Source organism: Balearica regulorum, chromosome 2, assembly GCF_011004875.1.
Source record: "Balearica regulorum gibbericeps isolate bBalReg1 chromosome 2, bBalReg1.pri, whole genome shotgun sequence".
Classification (NCBI taxonomy): Eukaryota; Metazoa; Chordata; class Aves; order Gruiformes; family Gruidae; genus Balearica; species Balearica regulorum.
The window spans coordinates 126,192,326-126,215,746 of NC_046185.1; the positions used below are offsets into that span (position 1 = coordinate 126,192,326).

At 40.2% G+C, this 23,421-nt stretch overlaps 1 protein-coding gene across 15 annotated transcripts in view; it reads left to right on the forward strand.

Moving 5' to 3' along the window:
* Positions 1-23,421, forward strand: part of THRB (thyroid hormone receptor beta) — a 174,884-nt gene that overhangs the window by 59,881 nt on the left and 91,582 nt on the right. The gene's annotated exons all lie outside the window — the stretch shown is intronic.

Below are 23,421 nucleotides of genomic sequence, written 5' to 3' on the forward strand. Positions count from 1 at the left end.
TGTTGGCAATTAGAAGGCTACTCTGGAATCCAAGTGATTTCTAAGCCAGACGATGAGGAAAGTGTTCCTTACTTGAGCAGTGTGAGCTTGAAGTCTTGTCTGTCCAGGCCTTTTTTACTGTAGCATCAGCTTTGTTCAGTTGATTTCATGTACATATTCCTGAATTAGTTTCAAAATGTGATTCCAGCATTGTTCAGGACCTCCGGTTCATCTTATGTTAATGTTATTCACTGTCCGCCTCATAAGTTTGTAGTTCTGGTTTTAGCTAACTTCTTAAAGTCGATACACTTCACAGAAAATGTCGCTGTGTTGGCAGCTGTAACATTTTTACTTTTTTTTTTTTTTTTAATTTCACAGATTCTAGAATGTGCACATGCTGGTGACCACCTCATCAGCACAAAAGTAATGTGAACAGGTTTACGTTCTGATGGCCCTTGGGCCTTAGCTTTACTTCATTGTTACAACCGCAGCCTGCCATTTGTGCTGTTACATCCTTTTCCTCTTTTGTGTGTGTTAATGAATAGATAATTTTAAAGTAGGGTTGAATCTAGCATGAGCCACACCGCTGTTTGGTAAGGTTTGCAGGCCAAAACTGATCTTCCACACTACTTGCTTGGAGAGGCTGCAAATGCATCACTTGGTTCTCTTCTCCTAGACTGTCTCAAGAACACCAAATTAATCTCAGCAAGGGCCAGCTGTTTACCTATGCCCTGCTTTAACCATTTCTGCCTCAAAATGGCAGGGCAAGATGAAGTAGTTATGTGGGAGTTTCACATAAGAGTGATGTTTTACCAGACAGCAGCATGGTTGTCCCAGTTGCTGGGAGTGAGGATCCACGCTGGAGCATTCCTAGGAAAGGGTCACATGGAGGGCATGGGGTCTTGGAGCACAGCGGGACTGTGCCTGCTGCCTGTAGCTCTGACATTGGTCTCATGACATAGGTACTGACAGCCAGCAGCAGTGCCTGATGAGCATGCAATCAAGTGCAGGGTCACTGGGGTGCTTTGAAGGTGTCATCAGGGTCTGAGGCTCCTGTGGAAGCATCTGCTGTGCCTCATGAGTGCTTGGGCACTGTCACTGGACAGTGTAGAAATGCAGTTATTTAAGGCAAATAAGGTCACGGTTCGTTCCTTGCAGTTCCTTCCTGACTGCATGTTTTGGTCTCAGCCTGAAATGCTGGCATGGGAAGGAAGAGGAAGGAAGGAAGATGTGAAGTCTTACAGCAGAGAAGTAGGAAGCAAGTGGACTGCTTTTGAGTCCACATCAACAGCAGCAACAGGCTCCCCAGCACTTCAGTGGCAGGAGTGGTTCCCTCTCATACCAAGATGAATGTCTTCTCCCATGTCACGTTATGCAGTGGCCGGGAGGTTTATCTGTATGGTTGGGTGAACCAGGCTCAGTGTGCACCTCAGCCCTGCCAAGGTCTTTGCTTCTGTTTCTTGTGGTGTTGGTGGAGTTCCGAGAGCAGTGGATCTGGGAGCTAGAAGTCATTAGGATGAGAGATGACGTTCCTGTCTCTGCCCGAGCTTTTGTTACTGTAGTTGCCCTCATGAGGCCACTTGTACCTTGAACTTCTTGCAGCTGTGGAGACACAAAGAAAGGAGCAGAAATGTGTTCTGCAGCTGCCTTTGAGAGGTGCAGGAGGCATTGCCTTTAGTCAGTTAGAAAATCCCTGAAATGGCCAGCTGCTGCTCGTAGACTAAAGCTGTTTTTCTGCTTTCCTCAGGGGGGGAATATTTTTCCTGCCAGTAGGCCGTCATGGAGATGCCTCAACTTTACATCTGAGCAGATTGCTGATGTAGCCAGGCAATGACAGGTAAAGTGGTCTGTGTTCATGTGGCTTCTAGACTATGGGGACTCATGGAATCATTTAATCATCAATCTTTATATTTATGCTTCAAGGCATGCCAGGGTCTGCAAGCTTTTTGTTAGTTTTAAATGCGATTTGTGTAGTTTTATTTTTATACAGCGCCTTGGGATGCTTGCTGTAGAAGGCTCTTAAAATAGGTGTAACTTAATGTGCTGTTCAGACTTCTCATTAATCTGCTTGTCTTCACTCTTACCCAGAGGTAAAATACAAAGCCTACAGAGTGAGGAGTTTGGAATAAAATGATAGAAAATGGGACTCTGAAATAAAGACATTTAGCACTGAGGACTCAGACTAGCGGTGAAGGAAACAGAACAGGATGTTCAGAAAGTCCAAGCCCTTTGGCATGAGTTAGGAACTTGGAAAATAAGCAAGGCTACAGTGAATTTGTGAAACATTGTTTGTCTTCCTAAACTGAATGCTGGAAAGCATCCATTTCACACTTCGCCTTTGCCAGCGCCCTGATATCTATTGTAGCACTCATCTTCTGGTCTCTTTATTTTCAGAGACATATTTGACTTTGTGTTTAGAAGCTATTTGTGCTTCCCACTTTCTTGTGGTGCTAACATGATCGTGTTGTGGCTACAGCACCAAACTTTGGAGTGTTAGTCTTTGGTCCTGCTGTACTGCCTTGTTTTTGGTGTTTGTATTTTAACTGCTGCTGTAAGCTTCCACTTCTACTTTGCTTCACCATTGCTTTGTCTCTATTGGTAAATTAATCAGGGTCAGGACTTATGATTGTCCATATTGTTTAATTTCTAGCATATTCCATGGCATGGTTTTGGCCAGTGCCAACTAGCACACTCCCAGGTGACACCTGTGGCAGGATGGTGTGGGAGAGGGACTGTTCTCAGCAGGCATTATTGAAAAGGTAACCATGTTTTGCAGAGGAAAAGAGTGCAGAGATGTAGATTTGAGCTGGCTGTGTCATTTCCCTCTGACCCTCTGGGTTCTCTTGGGCTTAGTGTTTGAGGAGGATGCTGAAATACAAGCTTTTGCTTCGTAACTGCATCACTAGCACCGTTACCTGCAACAATATCAAGCCACCTCCTTCTCCTCCCTGTGGGCCATCTGCTCAGGCTTGCAGCACCACTTCCATAGCACTAAGATCTTTTCTCTTTGAATAACAGTCAGGTTAGGGGCACAACTCAAGTTTTATGTCAAACTAGCAACACAACGAAACGAAACCAAACCTTGTGAGCTTGAGTGAGCTTTCCAGAGAGTGGTCTTCCGTCGTACACATCATTTACAAGCAGAGGGACAACAGCAGCTCACAACACTAGTGCTGTCACAGGCCCACAACAGCAAATTAGATATATAATTACTGTTCTGCTATGTATATATTTACTTATCACACAGTGCCACAGTAATTGCACATACAGATCATACATTTCCTTGCACACATGGATTTTTTTTTTTTTTAACTTCACATTCATAGTTCACTCTTCAGGCTTCCTTTGTAACACTTCATGTGAAGATAAGTAGCGTTTACTTGCCTCTGTGGGACTTCTCATTTGTAAAGCCCTTTGCAGTTCTCTCTTGGAAGGGATTATCGAATTCCTGAGCACTGCTGTTGCTCTGGCTGAATGTGTTGTTCCAAAAATTGTTTGTGTAAGATATGCCTACATATGCAATATTCTTTATAATCCTTGGTTACTCTCTTTCTGACTTTGTTTTCTGTTGTCTGAGGTTTTAGTTGCAACTGGAGGCGTTACTAAAACCATAGTCTTCCTCACTCACTCACCGTTGAAAGTATTTTTTCATTTAGGTAGTACATGGTGTGCTGGTAGGATATACATAGCTAGCAGCTGTAGGCTGCTCACACTTGGTTTCTTTGTCTTGAAAACGATAGGATTGGCTGCACAGTAAACATGTATTTAGCATCAAGATTTAATCTCCTGAACCGGTTCTTGGTCCCTCTGGAGCAGCAAAGGAAGAAACCACCGCTGAGTCATTGGACTAACCAGTATAGCTTTTCTTCATCATGACGTTCTATGTACAGCGCTGTTATCGTGGGGATTAGAAACACTGAGCAAAAAGCATTTTGTTGTGTCAGTGCTAGGTGAAATGATGTTTTTACAATGGTTTTTGATGGTTCGGTGGGCAATTTTCTTTTGAGGCTAGTGAGGGCCACGACAGTACCAGTCACACAGAAATTATTATGAAAAAGAAAAGGCTGAGAGAGGTGCAGAGCCTCTGATGTAAACTACGCTTACCGTTGTCACTAGTCTATGGAGTTCTCTCAATGTTTTTTACCTGAAGAGACTGAAAAGTCAATCTGGAAGGGATTGCGCTGACTACAAGTTTTTGTAGCCTTTGGTGGTGCCAGCTGCAAAAATAGGCAAATCTGGCTGCAGTGGAAGGGCGTGATGGGGCAGCTCCAGCCCAACTGCTACCCTGGGGGCATTTTGGAGGCTTTGGCTGGGAGCCGTGAAATGCATCTCCCTGGGGAGGACTGCGCTGCAAACAGACCTTGCCCTTCCCTGTCAGTGAATTCCTTCGGCAGTAGGCTGGCACCAGAACACCTAAAAATATTTATGATAAAGAAGCAATAATTTCTTCCCTCTTTGAGATGGGGATGGGGTTTGCATTGTGTTCATTGATTCCTATCTCACATATGATTCTTTCAAAAGGTCTCATTACAGCAGCCACTCATTAGTGGTGGCACTGTACCTGGCTGAAGGCCAGGTAAAAACATGTTTCTCAACTTCTCACTCTTACATGGCCCAAACCAAACACTTAACAGCTCCCCATTGACTTAAGTGGCTATTGGTAGGATCAAGCCGCTCTGTTACAGGAAACAAAGAGGAGCTACTCCTCCAGTCCTCTTTCCTTGGAGTTTAGCTTTCTTAAAGAGCAGAAGGAGAAGAACTGAAAGGTCTTCTGCACGGCAACCCAAAGGAGTACCTTTAAAATAGGATACATGTTTACATGTATGAAGAGATTAGCATTAGAAGTAACTTGGAGGTAATAAAATAAGCCTTTATGAATGTTTCAGAGCACTTTCCCTTTTCCCATGGAATTATGGTCCTTGGTTGCTTGGTCAGCTCTGTGTAGGAAGGGGTTAGGGCACAGGGAAAAGAGTCTGCTGAACAAAGCAAGCTTTCTGCTGCAAATTAAGAGTTTAAAAAACTTAAAATTACTTTAACTGTCATCCTTTTATACTTTCTTAAATGGAATAATTAATCTTTCTTGTCCATTTTATTTGCTTACTTTACACAGGAAGGAGGAAATGTTGGGATCACTCAGGAAATAAGAAGTCTCAATACTGCTTCAGGCCGAAATTGGACCAGAGTGAATGTAGGTAGACCAGTGCTGGCTCACATGAACTATAATGACACTTAAATTGTTGCTGAACTAAGTATGCAGGTCAGCGGGTGGGTCTCTCCATCCCATACTGAAGCTCATGCTGCTGTATGATTTACTGCTTTTAGGACCTGCATTAGCAAGATCAAAGTCAGTGCTGCTTTGCCTACCTAGCTCCTTCCTGAATGCAAGGGAAAAACACTTGTGAAATCCTGAGCAGGCAGAAAACAATGAGATTCACACTCATCTTGTCCTGCAGGGTAGTGTAGAAAAGCCCAACAAATTGCCGTGTTGCCTCAGTTTCATGAACGTTGTTCAGACATCAGTTGTTCAGTCCCTACCCTTGCACAAGTGCCAAAAATCACGGATGTGGAAATGTTGGACACTGATTTTTCACAGTGTTCATGACAAAAAGGCGGTTGGCTTCAGAGATCAGAGGCATCTTTGAATATGAAAAAACTCTTGAAGTGTATGCTTTTTTTGCAAAGGCAATTGCTCATTCAGAAGATCACAGTCAAGTGCAAGTACCCTCAGCTGGAACCCTCGTCCCTCTGCTGCAGTGTGGTCTTGCTCCTGTTTACAGTCGATGGGGTTGTTTGAGCCACTGCAGTTCATTACCCAGGGTTTTCATCAGCTGCTGAATTTTATTTGTTTTCTGGAGTTTGCTCCCTTAAAAATATGGTAGCCATCAGTAGAAAAATAACTGAAATAAGAAGTGTCGGACTGGTTTTCTTTTCTAGGTATTATATGGTACTGTTACAAAGGAAGGGTACAGATTATTTATTTTTATTCAAACAAAGAATTTGCAACAGCTGGAAAGGAAGGGGAACAGCCATGAGCTGAAAATAAAATTTACAGCACAATTCCATGTAGGTTGTCGGGGAATCATTCCCATGCAACTCAGCAATGGCACAGAGATTTCAGGGATTATGTTCAGATTAAATGTCAACAAGAGCTGAGCCTTGGCAGTATGCCAGGAAGGTCATATGAGGAAAGTCCCAAATTTTTACACTCAAATAAAAATTGTGTTCTGCTTGATACTCATAACATGTTGCAATTGCTAACACAGCTAATGACCTGGGTTAAGAAATCTCGTCATAACTTGATTTTTTAAATTATTATTTTTTAAATTTAGATTTGGCATTTTTTGCTGCTTTTTTGGTATTTAAGACTGTCAGCAATTTTGTTTGTGGGTTATGCCTCTAATGTAGAATTTTCTTCTTAGTAGCACGACATAAAGAAGCATAAGTCTGAAACTTCTACAACTCTCTAAGATTTTCAAGTTACACATAAATGGAACAATAACCTGCTAATACTTCCACAAGGATTATTACTACACAGAAACATCTTGGTTATTTGTAAGATGAAATCTAAGATGCTACAGTTCCACGGAATTTATGGGAGTATACTTTATTATTGGGAGGGAATGAATAAAATAGATACAAATACATAGTTGGGAATTGTTCTTTTTTCTACTAATCTGTGGTTGGGCTGTGTCATTCCAAAAAACCTGTGGAATTATGAAGGAGTATGCTGACAGTCTTGTATTGCATTGAGAATGTCCTCTTTTGGTTTAATTTGATCTCTGTTTACAGTAGATTGATTTTAACTAGAACAGGACATTCTTACTCTGAGGGATATCTACACATGGAGCTGTATGGCCTTAGCTATACAACTTGAAATAAACACTCTATTAATCTACTTGCTGCCTCTGAAGAAGCTGAAACTCTAAAAATTAATTTATTCAATCTCTTTAGTACTCTAAACGTGATCCTACTACTGGATACAGTTAAGGGTGTGAGATGCTTTTTTACGTATCATGTAATTTGCTGCCTGGCCCTAAACCCTGCAGTGGTGTGAGCACGCCTTCCTGCTGCCCTTCGTGGGCACTGGGTTCTACTGAGAGAGTTTTCATGAGACTTTTTTTTGGATGCGACCAACATACTGAATCGAACCACAGCTGTTGGGCTTGGTTTGCCAGTGAGCTTCAATAGATGCTGCTTTGCTCCAAAATTCCTTCATGTAAACGGGAGCAAAGCTGGGAGTCATTTGCCAAAGCAGCTGATGATTCCGTGGATTCAGGACTCCATCTTTCATTTCTAATGGTGTGTATATATATATATACATCCCATATTTATAAACCTGATTTTAGGTATACTGTATACACGTAAATACATATTTATATACACATGTATGCATGTGTGTGTAAACACGTGTGTATGTGCATGCTGAAGTTTATTTTCCCTTTCCTCCTCCTGTCTTTCCCCACCTTGCCTGCTGCAGTGAGGCATGGAGAAAACTCTTTTAGTTGGCCGAGGCCGACATTGCCATGGGAGGATCTACAAACTGATCTGCAGTTTATTAAAGATGGAATTTGGGAGATTACAATTAGAACTTTCAGATTCTGGAGAGTAACCCAGTGGTAACGGTGAGGTCAAAAATCGAACTGAAAAGTACCACGAGAAGCGGCTGGCTGCAGGAGCAGGGCAGGAGGCTGGGTGAGCGGGGTCCCGAGGTAGAGCTGCCGCTGAGTTTTGCAGTTAAAACAGATTCAATCGGTGTGTTATTTATGAAGGATACGGTATGCAACCCTCAACGTGTCAACGCTTCTTTAAAGTGCAGATTTAAGAAATTGCAGTTTGGAAGTCAGTCTTTCAAATAGTATAAACGAATGAGGTAAATGAATGAATTATTTTAATAAGTTAAACACCTTATGTTGTGCCACTTATTGCTCTGAATTATGAAATTAATAGGATTTTTTCCATTACTTTTACTAGACCTTTATTTACATTTCAGTAGAATTTTACCATCCTACAGCCCAAGACACACAGTAATAAATCAACCCTTATTTCCTTATTTGTTTGAAGCTAATGTGACAACAAATAGTCTGTTAGCATACATTATTTCTTTGTACTACAAAATATGCAAATATTTCAATGATTATACTTTTATCTCTATAATATTTTAAAAACATGCTAGAACGTGTTTCTCTGATAAACTGAGTTACATAAAAGCAGCTTCACATCTACATAATGCTTTTTACAGAACACTCCCTCTATTTCAAGTTAAAATGTCAGTTAAGATTGGGAATCTATTCATAAAGAAACTTCACTTCCCTTATTAAGGCTGAGTTGTGTATTCTCTTAAGTTTTGGCTTTTTTTTTTTTTTTCCTTAAAAATAATCATTTTATCACTTTCTGGACTCCTGCCTGCCTAGGCTGCCCGGGGCTGGCGCAGGTTTCGTAGTTAAGGTGCTGCTGAGTTCTGCAGTTAAATTGAGTTGGTTTCTTGTTTATGAAGGATGCAGTTTGACTCCCTTGCACGTTGGTTGTTTTTTTTTTTCCCCCTTCTGTGAATATTTTCTCTAACTGGATGTTTGTTTTCTAGTATTAATCCTTAGCGGCTTGACAATGACACTTCTTCCCTCCAAAGCCCGTAGAACCATCAAAACTGGCGTTACCCCAGTAGCATTCGCCCAGCATCATACCTGTGCAGCGCTGTGTCGCCAGCATTTATTTGAGCAGGATTGTTTTAAGGGACCACGAGGGCTTTTGGCTCTGCAGCCATGGAAACACGGCGCAGCCTCACTCTGCATGTGTCGCTGCATCCCAGTACCTTGCTCGGAAGGGTGGGTGTTGCGGTGCCCGTGATGCTCACGAGGACCGCAGAGGCAGATGCGCCACTCGGTACCGGTGTGCTGGGGTGGATGCGGGTGACCCATGTGTGCTGGCCACCCAGCCTGGGTTCCTCAGAGCACTGGTCAGTGCTGGTTGAGTACTGAGTACTTAGGGCTGTGTAAGGTTGCATTGGTTGTATCTTGAATTATTTGAAATGTTCTATCCTCATATGAAAAGCAAAGTATGCTAGGGAGGAGTAAGTATGTCTCCTCCTTTCCCAAAGAAGGGAAAGATACTTAAACATAGTGATAGAAGAATTAATTTTCTCTTAACTCTGCAGGTCTGGCTGTACTGTCTCAAGGCTTTCTCTTTATGAAACCACGTAGCATTACTAAGCATCTATTTGCTGGGTGAAATAGCCAGGTGTGCTCTGTGATTGTAGCCTGAAACATTGCTTCAGATGCTTCATGAGTCAGATCATTCATGATTGCAATAATGAGATTATTCATGGTAGGCTCCTCGTTGTGACAATGGTCCTTTGTTTGAAGTCAGTGTTGCTTATGTGTTATACTTCCGATTTGCAGATTGCTTCTTTGCTAGAAAACGGCATTGCAGCAGGGAACTGAAAGTGAAGGTCAGTGCTGCCAAATTCAGGATGTTACTCAGTGCTGGAAATAATTGGGAAGGCTCATAGTTGAGTTAAAAGCTTTAATCATGACTTTCATTGAGATGATACTGCTTCCTATTGTTCCTGAGGTTGAATTTTATTGGATTTTTAGTGTTTTGTCTTTTGGTTTTGGTGGTTTTTTAACTCTATCTGCTGATTAGAACTGGGTAAACACTGCCAAGACCATTTTGTGTAAGAGGTGTTCTCTCTGGATGGTGGTAGTGCTTTATGTACACATAATTTTGTTGAAGGAAAGGAAGAAAAACCCAGCATTTCTTTAGTGTTTGAATTCAACTTAATTTTAACACTTACCTATAGTTGTAATTTTTTTGTAAAATTATGCTTACTTCCATAAAATAACTGCTATCAAACCCTACGTTACAAGGTGATTATTTCCCGCAGCAAGGTGATTACACTTGGTGGTGGAACCGTGACCAGAGTGTTTTGTAGTGTTTTCTACTAGTGTACGGCTCGGATTTGTCTCCTGTACAAATGGGTGGTCAAGCTGAAACCAAGGCGTGTTGTGCTCCAGACTTTTCCCCCTGCATGATCTTCCTCTGCCTCATGCGCAGAGCCGCTGGGGACCAGATGCCACCGGAGTCTTCCTCCTCTTGCGGCTTCCCAAAAAGTTTGCAGACAGGTCTGGTGGCTGCACGGAGAGGAGACAACCTCTGCCGCCACTGGAAAGATGATGGTGATGATGACGATGTCAGTGATGATGGCTGTACACAGTATTCCTGCTTCCCTTTGGGAAAAGGGAGCGTCCATCCCAGCGTTGGGGCAGCACTTCAGAGGGAACCGCCAGAGCTGTTTGCTGCAGTACAAATCTGAAATAGCCGTGTTTCCCACGGAGGGTGTCAGCAGCTCATAACGAAAACACAGAGCAAGCTCGGTTCCTGAAAAGCACGTCTGAAACTAAAATAGTCCCTTTGTTTTTAATTCTTTGATGCCAGATTTTATCCTTGGAGCTCAGAGATTTCCTGATGTTTTCATTTGAAACTGTACTGCTTCATGCAAGTTGAACATGGCTTAAAATAAATCTAGTGCAAGCATTGCAGGGACTCTGTCCTGTGCTTGGGCATGTGATTTTTAACTTATTTTTCCCATTTAATTACTTAAACAATCTTTCCCTGTAGAATGTATTAAGTTAGCTGTGTTAGCTATGAATTTTCAGCCCCAGTATAAATTTGAATTCCAGGTCATTTTGTTGCAAGTTAGCATAATATTTATACACTCACTTTCAGTGATAAAAAAAGCAGCAGTTAATTGTTTGACAGGAAGAATAAAGCACTTGACTATTCTGTATAGTGTGGGGCGTTATGACAGATTTCTTTTGATTGTGCGGCATTCAAATTATACATCAGTAGGGTAACGTTACATTATGTTATCTGTCTGCACTTCTACAAGCAGTTTCTTTTTTAATAAAAATTTGCAGTGATCTGAAAGCCACTTTGTTATATATACAGTAATAATTACACACATATGATTTTGTATAGTGTTATACAGATCTACATTTTCTGCATCCTGTAGCAAGAGATAGACAACTACTACTCTTGAGATACTTGCCAGGTAATTGAATATAAAAAATGAATTTTTTACTGAAGGTTTTGGTGTTCTCTGAAGGTATTCAGATTTTGGCGATTTCAGTTGCAGCTGGCAAAATGCATTCATGGTCATCACCGAGATAAACTGATAAATTGAGTTTACTGAAATGGAGATCAATTTTTTGAGACTTAGTTATTTACAAATGAGATTAAATGGGAACACAACTTAATAATATTGTTTGCCCTACACAGTTAAAGGGTCAGTGTTTACTGAGTACCTTTTCCACACACCTACGTCAGGGCTGTTTAAATTGCAGGCTTTCATCCAGATTTGGACCGTAAGTGTATATGACCTTGCTATGACTACATGACATTTCTCGGATGATATTGGAAATACGGCATTTCTTGGTGGTTTTTCCAGTATCTTGGAGAGTGGATCCACCATTCCTAGTTGTCAACATTGTGCACAACTCTTGGATGGCCAAGACGACGCAAATCAAGTGCACTACAAATAGCCGAACAGCCCTTAGTAAACTAAGCGAGTAATGCAGATTAATATAGTGTTACCTTGTTATTTCGTGCAAAAGGTTATTTTTTGAATGAAACGCAAAAAAATTTAAACTGCAGGATCCTGATATTAGTGAACTCCTTCATTTGGCAGTTTTATTAAAAAAGTAAAATTCTGGTGTTTTCTATGAAAGTGTGTAAAATCTTTGCTGTGATCAGAACTTGTTACCTAGTTTAATAGGTATTAATTTAATTTTTACTATGCCGTGCTTGAGTAAGCCCTAAGGATCTTATGTTGATTATAAGCATTATGAATGTCAGAAAATATACTGAGAGTCAGGAGTACTGACTTCTGACATTGTCCCCCATTTGTAAAAGTGTAAAATGAGCAGCAATTATGTTGTGACTATAATGATATGTGTAAACTGTAATTGTAGAGATAGGAAAAGATCTCCTTGGACTTACTAAGTATCAAATTTCAGTTGTCTTATTTCTTCTTATGTTTTGAGAAGTTCACAGATTTGCATTTGCAGTTTTATAGAAAAAAACAGATTTGAAACTCTTTTCAGCAGGGCCACTAACACCATTACTGCATGTTCACAACAGAGCAAAAATCTTCCTAAGAAAACCCACCCATTTCCAGTTTCCACAAAACTCTTAAAAGGAACAGTAACATGAAAATATTTTCTTAAAATTGTTTGACAATGCCATTCAAAAATGAGATGGTTTGTTATCCTACTTGTTAGCTCAAGCACTACCAGATTATGATAATTCTTAGATCTGTGATTATTCATTGCTAAATTTATTAACAATGCTACTAATTATCTTATGGTAGCTCTCTAAAGCAATCTATGTATTGCAAGGCAGTCTGCTCAGGTTTTCTCATTAACCATCATAGCATGCTTCTTTTTTTTTTTAATTATCATATAGAAAAGGACATGAAATTTTAATACACAGCCTTACTAGGGAAGTGTAAGCAGGAGAATAGATAAATTAGCCCTAAAAGCAAAAGGCAAAATGAAGTCTCAAATCTATGTAAAGCTCTTAACAGTTCCTCAATGAGCACAGTAAAAAAAAGAAAATCTGGAATTACTTGCCTAAGGTTGAAGCACATCTTTATTAGAGATGTCTCATTGCTGATCCATGGTACATTCAGTGGTCAGTATGTAACAGTCATGTTATTCTTTATAGTGGTCAGTTTATTTGTATCAAAATTTGCTCCTTAAGATCTTCACAAATGCTGAGGAAAAAGACATTTTTAATTTTTTTTTATGTGGTGGAATTAAAAAATAAAAAACCACCAATACTAAAACTTTTTCAGTATACTTTTTAAAGAGCTTCCTTGGTTCACAATGACAAGAAAATGAGAGAATTGGAAAAGGTACTTTTGGGTATCTTATGCTGTACTTGGGTACTAGCACGCTTGTAGATGTCCTGCAATAACTGTACCTCAAGGATGTCTTCACTTCCTTCCTACTTCTCCTGTGTTTGGGGTTATTCCCCCCATACACAGAGACATCAAAATACTTGTCTGCTGAAGTGTTTGTTCTCAAGGCCTCTGGAAATCCGTCTTACCCTGAGACTGAATTGGTCCATTGTTCCACTTAGCACTAAATAAACAAAACATCTTCATGCTTAGTAGGAATGGAAACGTATTTCCATGCTCATGAACTTCTACAAAGAAATCCATTTGCTTAATCTTCAATATAGCAATATTGTGGACACAGCTTCTGGATGCCTTGCATCATTGTTTGCCATTACCAGAAGAATTTACAACTCATGTGGTAAAGGCCATTACACCACACCATAATAAGGCCTATTTTCCTATATACCGCTATCTGGACAGTTCTGACTTTGAACAAGTGATGGTACCATTCTTCTGTACCGTGCTGGTGAAATACTTAAGCAAAGTTACAAATGTGAAAGGGGCTGTTCCAACTAGTTTGGCCAGGAGACAACATTATTAGGTCTTCTGCATGTACACGCCCTTCTTAGTCACTGAAAATTTCATAAGGAATTTTTGGCTTAGCGTGAGAGCTTGGCTGCAGAGCTGGAGTAACTGACCTTCGAAGCTGAAGAAGACCTTGAAATCTGTCTCGCAGTTTATCTTCTGTACACCATAGAGATGGCCTGTCAGACGATTTCAGAACAAGTAAAAGCAAAGTGAATGCAGTTTTTGAACTTTTAGTCTTGATTTATTTTATTTAACTATTGTACTTGGAAGGATACTGGCCAGTCCATTTACAACAGCACCAAAGTGTCCATTGATCAAGGCAGATATCTTGGTAGGCAGAGTCACAGAAACCTTTTGAAAGCATCCTTTCATCTAGTGGTGCGGTGTGTGTGGAATCCCCCAGTGGTTACTGTCATTAACTACTCCCACGAGACTCCTAACGGCTTTTCAGCACCAAACCTGAATCAGGAAGCTTGCCTTTGATTGATTGATTGCGGTCTCATGTTTGAGAATGTAACTAACATCTCGGTTCTGCTGCCAACACGTTGATGCCCAGTGATGTTGGAGGTGTCACAGAGGGTGTCCCTCTTGGCCTCCAGCAGTGGCTCCAGAACGGTGTCTCCTGTGGGAGATACCCCTAATGAATGTTGGGGTGGTACCTGGAAACAGAGAGTAGAGTGTGGTAAGCCTTGTGTTAAACTCATCTGAGAATTTGGGGTTTTTTTCCGTTTTCATCCTTGTGCCTTTGACTTTTCCCTCCATTAGAAATAAGACTTAAATGTTTATTTAAAAGGGGACCAGATTGACAGCAAAGATATCAACCACTTCTAACAAGAAATACAGTGTTGGTCTTGGTCTTCGTCTCATGTAATAATGGCCAAATAGCCAAAACTTAGTATTTTTCCCTTAGTTTTTTTTGACGTGGAGATTAGCAAATGATAAAACGTCTTTTACTTTGGCTGGTGATTGTAAAATTGAAGACTTCTTAGGGCAGTTCAGCGAAGCTTGCAATGCATTTCCTCTTGGATGAAAGCCAGAGGATTCCAGCATGGTCGTTCTGGCACAGTTGTTATGTTTTATAAAACAGGTGTCTACATGTGTGTAATAAATCTAGTTATGCTGATAAATCTGAACAGATAATTTAAAAGTATGTGTTACAGTGAACAAGGCTGATAATTTACCCTGTCACTAAAACAAAATATAAGCAGCATTTCTGTAATGTGTGTAATGTACAGTAATTCTGTAATGTAATGGCTCCATTGTGTGAGCCATTTTTAAATTGCTGTTCGAGATGTTCTTGAGCCAGATGTTCATATATTTTCTTTTATCACTAGCTGTCTTTCAGTTAAAATCTGCAAAACTGATTCTCATTCACAGTGCTATCAGCCAGTCAGGTTAACCAACAACAGCCCATGGCAAAGGGTATGAAATGAATGAGGAAATGGAGAACTGAATCATACACATTAAAAAGATATGTAGTAAACTAAAATCATCAGTAGGATTACATTATTACCAAAGAGTCACTTTTCCAGGTGATGTTCCAGTCTATTATTTGAAATCAAGAAAGCTTTTCGATCCTACCAGTATCACATCAGACTGTTGCTAGTTAAGTTCCTAAGATTCAGCAATCACTCAGGTATTCTGGAAATCTTAGAGAAACAGACCATCCATTTTACTGCAGTGAGTTTCATCATTAGCATTATGAGTTTTAGGGGTTTTTTTTTAACTTTTTCTTAAAATTTTTAAAGTCTTGGTCCTTTTTTCAGATTAATGCTCCCTAGGATTGACCTAATTATCACCATATTCATCTGGAGTCCCATGACCTCCAGAGAAAGGTCTTCAATGTTTTGTAAAGCTTATGAACAGCTGAAAAAAAATTGAGCTCAAATGCTATAAGTTCCATGATTACTGTTAATGAGTTAAAACGCAAGGCTTTGCAAGGAAACAGTTTTATTGCATTTACTAGTTAGCAAAAGTTCTTCTGAGACCCAAAGGGTATGCTGTAGTTTGGACTCTGTTCCTCAAGTGCCTGAGGCACTCCAAGGGTTGCCTCCAACTCTGGGAAGAACTAGCAGCCGTGACCAAAAATTTCAAAGATGCAGAGAGAACCACCACAGAAAGCCCTGGATTTGCCATCGCTTTGAGGTTTTCCTTAAAGGCATCCAGGCTGGATACCTTTAAGGAGAAAGTGTGCTGAAGTTGAAGATCAGTTACTCAGAATCTGTAGATGAGTATAACTGTATCTATATAGTATATCTATATTGTATCTGTATATTCAGGATCTATATATGAGTTGATTATTTAAGGCCTGCGTAACACATTAAAGAATAATCCACTCCTTCTTTCCTTTAAATGCTAAAGTTGGAAAAGTCCAGCATCCCAAAGGGGCCACCTGGATGTGAGCTGAAAAATGGGCTTGTAGCAGGCTCTTTTCCCCTCTGTAGGATGGTTGGTCTTTGCACGAGCCCTGACAATACCTCTCACCCTGAGCAGACTTACCCGAAGTGTCTTTGCGCGGGGGAGTGTTGGCTCCTTTCCTCCTGCTGGGGATGCCCAACTAGAGCTAAGGGTAGTGTAGGTGAATTAACAGCTTTTCCGCTTTGTTTTCAGACTATTATTTTGATCATCCTGAGTTTAGAAGCGTAATTTCCCCTTGGAGTCTGTCTGAGCTTCTGGATGAGAGTGAGGGCGTTGTTCGGTGCATTGTCTGAAAAAGTAGATAGCACTTCTTTTATGTGTCTTGATGCAATGATAGTTAATCGTAGAATCCACTTCTCTTAGCTGTGTATTCTGGGGAGTCTGCAGATCTAAATTCAAACTTCTAAAGAGCATTAGGATCTGTAGATAAAAGGCTCAATGTACATGCAGAATACTGTGAGAACAATTTTTACACTGTGCTTAGATTCAGCTGTAATTACATTTTGTGACTAAGAGGAGGAAGGAAGCGTGATTTACAGTTTGTGATGCTTTTCATGAGTGTTGGCACTGCCACAGTATTGGGGCTTTTTTATTGTGTACTGCAAGTCTTTCCTAGATGAGAGTAATAAGGATGAAAGCAAGAAAACCATGATATCGATGCCCATGCTTATAAGAGAGTTGTGTAATAATCCATTCTAAATCAAATGATGATGTACAATAAACAACCACCTACCACAAGGAAAAAAAAGCATTGGGATGTCTACACTTGGGTGAAAAATAAAAGTGAAATACCCATTCAGTGATACTATATTTCCCTTGATTGTCATATGTATAAACTGAAAATAATTGCACCAAAATCAGTGAACTTACAGCTCAACAAAAGGTGGGAATTAACTCCTGCTACTTGTTTACTGGAGACATCAAAAGTTCCAGTATACATTTTGAAGGCATTGCATGTTGTGGTCTCACCGTATCTGGCATTGATGTGAATAGTTAAGAAATTGAAATAAATAGAAAGTGTCTATATAGCAATGAGTTACAGATCTGATCCAGAGGAGGAGAATTCATGTGAATTGGGTTCTTGCACTGGGAGCTGTACGGTTACCGGTCTTTGGACATATGTGGGTGATTGATAGTTCTGAGAACAGGTTCCAGTTTAAAGCAGACACTGGGACAGAGGTAATCTTTGTCTGATGGCTCCATCCTTTCCACTCAGTAACAGAAAGTAACATATTTAGAGAAGCAGTTATTTGTCATAGTTTTTATGTGTGTTTGCATGCATAGGATGATTTAGACTTTTATATATAAAATATGTGTAAGTCAAATAATTTACAAGTTTGTGTGTATGTTCTTGTTTTTTTTAATGACATCTAAAGTACCAAGATATAAAACTGTTGAAAAAGTTTTTCTTGCAGAATTAATGTTAAACTCTATACTTGCTACCAAGTCAACACATAAAATAAATGAAACATTCGTATAAAACATTCTGCTTACCATTTCTATGCTCAGAAAAATCTGAGTTTTTAATTGCCTCTCTTGGCCAATGTATAATGACCCAGCATTTCCACTGCTGAAGACTGATCTGTTGTGCAAAAGTTGATGATACTAATTAATCTACCTGAGCTGTTTTCCAGAGTCTTTGCCCAGTCAGTGTGGTGTTGACATGGGGGGTAGGTGACCAAGCCTTAAGTGCCTGAGCTTCTTGCAGTAAATCTCCAGAGCATGCACAAGGTGCCTCAGAACGTGGGTGCAGTATGCAGTGGATGTTATGCTTGTAGTATCATAGACCTTATTTGAATAAAAAAATTGGATGCTTTACGCCTTACAGACTGAAAATGGATGAAATGAATGGAGAACTGGACTGGAGTTGAATTAATTGTTCCAACACCAGCTTTCAAGTGAGGCTGGATTGAAATTACCCTGCTTCTGATTTAGAATTGGAAGAGTTTGTAGAAACCAAAACTAAACAGAAACAGAGGATTAAAAGTTACCATCTGGTTCATGGAGAGCAATCCTATGCTTTTGGCAACATCCACGGCATATATTCTCTGTAGTAATATCACCAATGTAAAAATAGCTTGTCACCGTATATTAATGTCTTGTGCTTGCCTGGATGCAACCTCTAGGCTGCAGGTACATGGCATCTGTAAAACAGTGACACAGACAGCAAATAGGACACAGACTAGGTTAAGGAATGAACAGCACAGGTTTTATTGATGGTATCTCCAGTATTCAGAAAGAATTGTGCCAGGTTTTGTCACTGTAAAATACATGCAGTGTTAGCAAGACCCTGCATGGTAGCCTTGCCTTGTGATTGTTTTTTCAGTGATGATGCACGTTCTTTTGTACCAGAATGGAAAGAAGCTAATTAGGTCCTTTACAAATACACATGAAATAATACACAATAAATAAAATCTTATAAGAGTGCTACTTAAGGTTATAGTGTTCATCTGTCAGTCTCAGAAGAAAATTCCAATTATAATTCCAGTACAATGAGTGTTTTATGTTATCATATCAGGTATCATAATAGTTTTCCTTCTCTTGATACATGGGTAATTTACTGAATAGTGGCATGAGGTAGTGATTTGTTTTATGGTTGTCTGAGAACATAGTATAGTGTTAATGCTCCATATTCTTCAGACTGAAATGGTTTGGGTGCCTTCGGTGTTTTATCGAGGTATTTAAATGTTTTTTACCTTACTGATTTATGAGCTTTTCATAACCATATTTGAATTGTCTCAAATACCCTTCTATCCCAAATCATTCAGTCTGTTACAGTCCCTCAGACACCAAGTCCTGACAGCTGCCCGTCCTGTACGATCATCTGTGCTTTTATTCTCTGATGGAAAGTGTAATTAGAGAACAACGATTTAGCTTTTGGGTTGACATACACTTCAAACTTACAATACTCTTCTCCTTTCATCTGCTGCTGTTTTCTTATCCAACTATTATAAATAGATCTCTTATTTCTCTCCAGTTAACCTCCCAGCTCTCTCAGAGGTGGAATGCTGTGTCCATTAGCCATATAAAAACTTGTTGTCTAGGAGGGGAAAAAAAGTTATTTCTCTTAGCCTAGTGTGGGAATTTGGAGAGGCAGAATGTAATTAATTATCGAGCTTGAATTTTAGCCAAGACTCTATTAGACTGAGAGTTACAGTTTATGAATTTCTTTCATTCTTGTGATGATAGGAGGAGCAGGAGGAGGGAGACAAGAGAGTGGGATTTTATGCTAACATAGAGAGTTTGTGTTTCAGTTGTCACCGTTTTAAGCTGGATTGCTTTATGTGGCTGTGGCAGGAGGATGGTGGTAAAAATGATAGCACAGCTTCAAATGAAATTATTTGCAGGGAAAAAAATGGTTAATTATACATAAATCAAGCTCACAAAAAAACAACCAGAGCATGAAGGAGCCACAGTGCATGCCCTCTGCCTTTCACAGACCGTTTCCAATTCACTTGGTGCTTTGTGTGGCTTTTCTGAGGCAATTCTTTTCACTTTATGTGCATCAACACACATTTTGTCATAATTTGTTGATGGTAACTTTTGGGCGAGATCTAGCAAGTTCCTAGTAGACTATTTAGCAATTAGATCAAATATAAATCACGGAGTTGCAGCATAAGTTATTTTATAAGTATGTTTTATTTTATTCCCCTGCTAGCTCTAGAGTTAGTTTTTGTAGGGAAGAAATTGATGACAGTGACAAGTAGTAAGACTGAATATACCCAGAATTGGGGGGGAGGAGAAGCTATGTATCCACTGAGGCCACTCTTCTGCCACATTATTGGTAGCATATGCCATGTCAGCCAGTCTTAATGGGAATAGTTTTATGCAATGAAGAAATGGGACTGAGGAGCAGAAGATCTGTCTTTGACAAATGAATCTCTTGTGAAGTTTCAGTTGTGTTCCTCTTCATCACCAAAATTCTTCAAATGTTATCCAATAGTTTACATTAAAATGATGGGAGAAAATTATTCAAGGTCCTAACTTCCCTGAATCTCTTGGTTTTATGTATTTATCTCCTTCAGTACATGGTATGCAAAGTCCCAATATGTTTTTATTCTTAAATAATAACAAAAATAATAATTCACAGAGAATTAGATCTGTTTTTCTTCTCTATCTCTACGGAAATGCTTGCATTCTGAAAAGGTTGTAGCACAGTGCTGTGTAATGGTTTTGCCGTCCTTGTAAAACGAGATGTACTGTGTCCTGATAAAATTGGAACTACTTAAGAGGCACCACAATTATTATGAATTTGCAAATCATCTCTCTCCTGGGAGAAGGTGATTTTCTTCGCTGAAGGAAAGTTGGCATTAATAAGCACATAATCAATGAAAATAGTTTTTTCATAATGGGTATTGAAGTTTATATCTGTGAGAATCAATGATACTGTATGGCATAGGAAGAAAAGCAGGGTCCAACTGCACAGCCAGTATTCCTTTTCATCTTCCGCCTTTTGGACTAATTCATCATATAACCGGCTAGTTGTGGAGAGTGGAATTCACTGCTGAAAGAAGAACAGGTGAACAACATAGAAAGTGAGCTGAGGATTGGGGGGGAAAAAAATTGTAATCAGTAATTTAAATTAATGTATTTCTGTGTGTATTTCTATGTATAATCTCTGGGTAGAACCTTGAACCCCCAGTCACAGAAGGCTTTCTGCCTTATTTCGTTCCATTTTGACTCTGGACCGTAGTGTAGTTGCACGAGCAATGCCCACTCTGTATGGAGCAACCAGCACAAGAAAGAGAAATGATTAACCAGCATTTGCAGTTCTTTTCTGACTGTTGCTCAAAAATCGCTGCAGAAATCAGTGAAAACCTTCAGAAATTCTCCTGTGCTGAGACAGAGTACTCATCCTGCTCGCCTGCCTTCGGAGGACAGCGGTTCAGGACTTCCCTGTCCTTGCCACTGCCTTCTGGCAGGGTGACCTCGGGTGCACCGGCGTGTCGCAGCCACGGTGGAGCAATCACGCTGGAGCTGGGTCTGAGCTGTGGCTGCTCTGAAGGCGTGGACACGGAGGATTTTGTCCGCACCGACTCTGTGCTGCTACTAGGTTTGGGTAGTAGGTGGCTATGGAGGCGTGCACTGCTGCGCTACACAGTAGCTGTCGAGTAAACACACTGTTTGCCTTTCCAAAGGGTTTTGTTTAATGTTTTGTTCTCAGTCGTAATTAGTAGCTCCAGCATCCTCTCCCCAGGACTGCTGAAATGCAGTTGTCTATAGCTGGATTTGAAAGGAAACAGGGAATAGCATAAATTTCCTTAAAACACTCAGTAAGAGCTATCTGCCTGATTGCTGTTTGAGCTACTTCAAATCTTCTTTCTCATTTTTTGTAGATAGGTTTCTAACAATGAAAATGGGGAGTAAGTCTATAAACCCTTTAAAAAGAAATATCTTCCCCTGATAAACAGAGGTTTATTTCTGACTGCCATTATGGGGATGCTTAGAGTCTAAATAGATACCTGCACAGAAGTGCCTAAATATTTAGGAGCGGCATGTTATAATTGCTATCTGAGAACGTTAGCTTTGCGTTGTCCATTTCCCAGTTACCATTTTAGGATATCCTTTTAAGTGCATTTTACTTTTAGTTCAATGCTGTACGCAGACAGCACACAGAGTTTGCAAATTCAAGCGCTGTACTGCACCCGTGACCCTGCTCGGCTGTTTCTTTTCATCGTAAACTCATTATCCAAGTCACTTCAGTCAGCTAATTAAATCTTCTTCTTTTTAACCTCTTCTTCAGTGGATCCTACTCACTGTTTTCTGCGTAAGTAGTCTATATGGGCCAGGTATACCTTCTTTCTCCTCCTTTTGTCAGCAGGTTTTCCCCCTGGGAGTGTGGCTCAGCCTGGTCCTGCTCTCAGCCACACCTGACCTCCATCCCGGGCTGCGGCACAGGCAGCAGCAGTGGCAGGGAAGGCATCTCACCTTCCTCCCCTCGCGTGAGGATGGTGCTTGTCACTGGTACTCGGCCATAAGCCATATCCAGCACCTCTCACAAGTTTGCAGAGGTTTGGAGCCTCATCAGATTCAAACTGGTTTTAACTGGCCTGGCAAAAGCCACTTCCCTGACTAAAAGGCACCTTCTGCCTTTTTAAAACAGGAAGGATACTTGAATTCTTGAAGGAGGAGCTACCAGATATTATTTTCTCATTGTAAAACAATGTCTTTTTTTTTTTTTTTCCTGGCTTTTATCTTGGAAATCATTGAGCACTTTTGGCTGATGTAAGAAAAAAATAGCCTGAGGCACGCATCCAACCTGGAAAGTTTCAGCCCAAACCATTAGTCTGGCAAAATTTTAAGCAAGTGAAAATCGGATCTTATAGGAAGTATTGGATAATCCTTAGTAACAGGCTGTGTCACAGTTCCCACCTATGTGTACTGAATTTGCAAGAACACTTTCTTTTCAACATGCACACAACTTGCACACGCTCTTATCCAGTTCATTCTGCTGAAATGCGTATCACTTAATTAAATAATCCACTTAACGTGCATAAGAATCACTCTATCTTAATATGACTGCAGCTAATCGCATGTGTTGTTAAACCTGTTAATTGCTTATCATCTGTCTATTTGCCTAGCTTGAATTTTATAACAGCAAATGGAGGACCAAATGCTCAGTGTCCTTTATTACTACTAGATGTATTAGAATAATCACAAAATTTTTGTCCATCCTCAAAAATGTACAGTAAATTTATCAGATAAAAAGTCAGTAATTGAAATGCTTTTGTGACATAGAAAGCTGTCTTGCAATTAACGATTCCGGAAAAAATAACTTAGCAGAAAGCCTTCAGTCTTCATTCCTCCAAGACATAATTTTGGTTATTTCCATATTGTGTTGTTCTCAGTTGGAGTCAGAGGAAAGCTTTGGCTGAATATTCTCTACCCCTAGCTAAGAGAGTGAGTTGTGTTTTCATTACGTTTGCCTCACATAATCACTCACTTTTAATTTCAAAAAGCCTTTGATATTTCTGTGTGTTGTGTGTGTCATAAACAATAAGCTGTTCCAAAATGAAACGTGATTTAGTGCCTTCTGACCTTACATACAGCTTTTCCATGTGGAAAACAGCATATTGAGCCTGGGTGTTAACTGCAGCTTGAGCACGATAACTTTCCTCCTGTGTACGGTGCCTGCATTCCTAGGCAAGCTCAGTGATCTGGTCAAGTAAGGCTTTCTTGTTTGGATGGCCTCTCTTGCCCACATTCCTTGTAATCATTTTTTTTTTCTCTGTTGTCGTGGTTTTACCCCAGCTGGCAGCTGAGCACCACGGGGCCGCTCATTCACTCCCCCCCATCAGGATGGGGGAGAGAATTGGAAAAGTTAAAGTGAGAAAACTCGTGGGTTGAGATAAAGGCAGTTTATTAGGTAAAGCAAAAGCCATGCACACAAGCAAAGCAAGACAAGGAATTCATTCACCACTTCCCATGGACAGGCAGCTGTTCAGCCATCTCCAGGAAAGCAGGGCTCCATCATGTATAACAGTTACTTGGGAAGACAAACGCCATCACTCCAAACGCCGCCACCTCCCCTCTTCTTCTTC